Source organism: Palaemon carinicauda, chromosome 10 (assembly GCF_036898095.1).
Source record: "Palaemon carinicauda isolate YSFRI2023 chromosome 10, ASM3689809v2, whole genome shotgun sequence".
Taxonomy (NCBI): domain Eukaryota; kingdom Metazoa; phylum Arthropoda; class Malacostraca; order Decapoda; family Palaemonidae; genus Palaemon; species Palaemon carinicauda.
In genome coordinates this window covers 6,440,722-6,445,721 of record NC_090734.1, presented here as the reverse complement: position 1 = coordinate 6,445,721, position 5,000 = coordinate 6,440,722, and positions in this window count along the sequence as shown.

The following is a 5,000-nucleotide window of genomic DNA, read 5'->3' as shown; positions in this document are numbered from 1 at the left end:
TGCAATACTGCTAAGACAAAGTGTAGATATGAGCGAGATATATGTTAAACATAAATTAGCTTATATAACCCCTATCTTCAAAAGTGGATCAAGACTAGAGGCCAGCAATTATAGACCTGTTAGTCTAACATCACATATTATGAAAGTGTATGAGAGGGTAATAAAAAAGAAAATAATGAACCATTTGTTCAAAAATAATTTGTTTAATATGGGTCAACATGGTTTCGTGCCTGGAAAAAGTACACAGACCCAACTGATAGCACACTATGAAAACATATACAAAAATATGATAAAGGAAAAAGACACAGATGTGATCTATCTAGATTTTGCAAAAGCCTTTGATAAGGTAGACCATAACATATTGGAGAAAAAAATGAGAAAGCATAATATTGTGGGAAAGATAGGAAAATGGGTAAAAGAATTCCTGCAAAACAGAAAACAGATAGTGGTTGCAAATGACGAGAAATCAGATGAAGCCCAGGTAATATCGGGTGTGCCACAAGGTACGGTATTAGCTGCACTGCTGTTTGTTATTATGATCTCAGCCATAGACTGTGATGTTGAAAACTCCGTAGTGAGAAGTTTCGCCGATGACACAAGAAAAAGTAGAGAAATTACTGGTGATGAAGATAGGAACTCACTACAAAGAGATCTAAACAAAATATATGAATGGGCGGAGATAAATAGGATGGTATTTAATCCGATAAATTCGAATCAATAAATTATAGAAACAGAGAAGGAATGGTGTATGCATACACGGGACCTAATAATAAGACAATCACAAACAAGGAAGCAATCAAAGACCTTGGTGTAATGTTAAATAGGAATATGTTATGCAACGACCAAATAGCAACACTGTTGGCTAAATGTAAAGCAAAAATGGGAATGTTATTCAGACACTTTAAAACAAGAAAAGCTGAACACATGATTATGCTTTACAAAACTTATGTGCGTAGTACACTCGAGTACTGCAATGTGATATGGTACCCACGCTACCAAAAGGATATTGCGCAAATAGAGAGTGTACAAAGGTCCTATACTGCTAGAATAGAAGAAGTTAAGGACCTTGACTACTGGGAAAGACTGCAATTTTTTAAACTATACAGTCTAGAAAGGAGAAGAGAACGCTACATGATAATACAAGCATGGAAGCAAATAGAAGGAATTACTGAAAACATCATGGAGCTTAAAATATCAGAAAGAGCAAGCCAAGGTAGATTAATAGTGCCAAAAATATTCCAGGTAAACTAAGAAAGGCGCACAGGACATTAATCCACTACGCACCAGCATCGATAATGCAGCGACTATTTAATGTGCTGCCAGCTCATCTAAGAAACATATCAGGAGTGAGCGTAGACGTGTTTAAGAATAAGCTCGATAAATACCTAAGATGCATCCCAGACCATCCAAGACTGGAAGATGCAAAATACACCGGAAGATGCATTAGCAACTCTCTGGTGGATAGACGAGGTGCCTCACAGTGAGGGACCTGGGGGAACCCCCCCCCCAAAAAAAAAAAATAAGGCTGACCGGGATCTGAAGTGATATGAAGTGATTTAAGCTCGTTAGTGTAGTGATCGAATTTTGTGAATTTTCGTTAGTGTACAATCAATAATAATACCTCCACCGTTGTTGAGCTCTCCCTTTTGCGATCAAGGTGTCGTATTGTATACGTCATCGCAAGTATTACTGATAATTTGGAGGAAGTACAGGGCAAGGAATCGGTACATAGTTGCCGTTCTGTTGCCTTGACATTGCCGACTATCCCCCTTTTTTTTGCGTTCCTTAGTCACACCAGACATATTAGAATGCTTCTGGATTAATTTCCTTCATAGGATACTCATCCCCTCTTCCCGATTGTTTTGAGGAATTGCAGTGCAAGGAATCGGTACTTAGTCGCCGTTCTGTTGCCTTGACATTGCCAACTATCGCTATTGCGTTTTTTAGTCACCCCAGACAGATTGGACCACTTAGGGTAACCATCCCCTATCATCATTCAGGGATTAATTTTCCTCAGAGATTACTGTCCCTCTTTTACAGAATATGAGAACCCAGGAATGCGTTTTCCTAGTGCTTTGTTGATTCAGTTTTATTAAGGTGATTTTGTACAACCTCAGTGTACGTTTCTTAGTGTATTTGGCATAGTAAAGTGATAATTTAGTGAAAGTGACGTTGTGCAACCTCCAGTGTATGTTAATTAGTGGTTCTTGTATACTTAAGTGAGTTTTTGTGAAATGTGACGTTAACTAGTGCATCGTGCGTAGTTAGTGATAGTATCGAAAAACTTAGTGACGTATCTTGTTTCTGTGCTTTCGTTAGGGTAACGTTCAGTGGCAGTTCGGTGAAATCTTTATTGACTGTTAGTATATAATTCTTTAAAGTGTAATATATTCATACCCGTGACAGTAAGTGTTAGTGATTCGGTGATTTATTCACCTAGTGTTAGTGATTCGGTGATCTATTGACCTAGTGTTAGTGATTCGGTGATTTATTGACCTAGTGCCTAGTGATTCGGTGAATCAACCATAAAGTGATAGATATTTAAAACTTTTGCAGTTTAGTCATTGGTGATTCAGTGGTTTAGCGATAGTGATACAGTGATTCGGTGACAGTGACTCGGAAAGTGCTCGTAGCGGACCAAAAGTGCTTTTTGTGATCCACCATGTCTTTCAACATGGAGAAGTTTTTTGAGGACCCTCGGAGGCACCTCTTATCGTTGAAAGATGCCACGAAAAACGACCTGCGAAAGATTGCTGAGCAAACAGGGATTCCTGTATTGCCCTCCATGGTGAAAGTGGAACTGCTGGGTAGAGTTTTGGATTTCCTGGTAGCCAAAGCTTCTGTTTCATCAGAAGAAACTGCTTCCCTTCGGCCCCTTACCTACCTTAGGGAGAGGGGTAGCTAAGGCTACAAAGGATCCAGAATTGGTGAAGCTCAAGTTGCAGCTTGAATTAGAGAGAGAGAAAAAGGCAGCTCGTCAAGCTGAATATGAGCAGAAAGAAAGGATGATAGCCTTGAAACGACAGGAAAGAGAAGAAAAGATAAAGATGGAGAGAAAGCTAGCCAATATCAGGTTGGACGGGAAAAAGAAAGAGAGAGTGCTTGGCGAATGTTTTTCCCTCACTAAGGCTCTTAAACTACTACTCGCGTTTGATGAAAAAGAACCAGAAGTGTTCTTTGGTATTTTTGAGGACACAGCCACAACCATGCATTGGCCAGAAGAACAATATGTTCTACTCATTCAGAGTGCACTGAAAGGCAAGGCTGCTCATATAGCTTCACAAATGTTAGAGGAACGAGATTACTATGATCTGAAGAAAGCTGTCCTTGATGCCTATACCATTACAACTGAAGAGTTTAGACAAATGTTCAGGAACTCCATAAAAGGAACCACCCAAAACTTATTTGGAATGGTTTCTTGTCAAATTAAAACAGTTTAAGAAATGGCTAGAATCTGAAGATATAACTATATTTGAACAATTACAGAACTTAATGGCACTAGTGGAGTTTCTAAGGAGAATTCCTTCCAACATTTCTATGTACATCAGAGAACGGCAGCAGTAGGAGGGGAAGAAAGCGGCTCTTCTTGCTGATGAATATCACCTGATCCATAAGGTCAAGAAACATAACACTACAGATCAGGCAAGTATAAATAGTTATTGTTCCTTCAGAAAACAGAAGGGACATGCCATAAAAGACTGTCTAACCCCCGATGTCAATTTTATAAGGTTATGCACCCTTCTCAGCAAACAGGAGGGAACAGACCAGAGACTACTCAGAGCAAAAGCCAAAGGAGGATTGCTCTCCATTGTTCTCAAGTCACAAATGACTTCTCGGATTTCCTTTGCTCTGGTACTGTCAATAATTACCCTGTAAAGTTGTTAAGGGACACAGGATCGTCACAAACTATAGTAAGTGGTAAATTGAAACCTCTTACCCAGCCTACTAATAAATATGTTACCATAACTGATTTATCCAAGTAAATTATTGTTACCTGTGGTTAATATGTATATAGATTGCCCTTATTTTACTGGAAGAACCGAAGTAGCCTTACTGGATAGAGATTTGCCTTGTGAGAAAGCTGATAGTCTACTAGGAAATGATTTAGCTGAAGGAACTGTCTTACCTAATCTCATTATTTCTCAACCAATGTGTGTTATAGAAAATGACCAGAACCAACAGGAAGTTCTACCTTGTCAAGCCACCACTCGTTCTGCTGCTACTAAAGCTACAATTTGAGCTCCCACTGATGACGACACCTCAGACTCCTCGCCGAGCTTAGCAGACTTGGTTGGTCTCCATCATGATGATTTCGTCAATCTTCAGAGATCAGATGATAGCCTTAAGGATTGCTTCAATAAGATTGAAAATCCCTCAGATAAGAGCCATAGGTTACCCTTATTTTATCTAGAGAGTAATATCTTCATGCATCATCACAGGTCTCCTACACTGACTGACAAAAGACTCGTGGCGTGACTGTCATCAATTGGTTGTACCTGGCAGCCTCCGATCTTCAATCATGAAATTAGCCCACTCTGCTGAGAGTCATCTAGGCGTCACGATGACATACAGGTGCCTCCTAGAAGATTTCTACTGGCCGAGAATGAAGATGGACGTAAAGAGTTTCGTAGAGAGGTGTCATGTGTGCCATGTTACCGGAAAGCCTAATGAGAAGATACCACAGCCCCTCTAGTGCCCATTGTGGTCCCTAGTACACCTTTTGATAAAATAATTATAGATTGTGTTGGGCCTTTGCCAAAAACTAGCTGGCGTAATGAATATATACTAAATGTTCTTTGCCCCACTACTAGTTCCCCTCTAGCATTTCCACTTAAAAATATCTCTGCTAGAACCATTATCCAACAGCTGATTAAAGTTTTTACATTGTTTGGTTTTTCTAGGGAACTTGAATGTGATAAAGGTACCAACTTTACCAGTACATTGTTCCAGAGTGCTCTGCATCAGTTTAACATCTTTAATGTTCTCTCTTCAGCCTATCA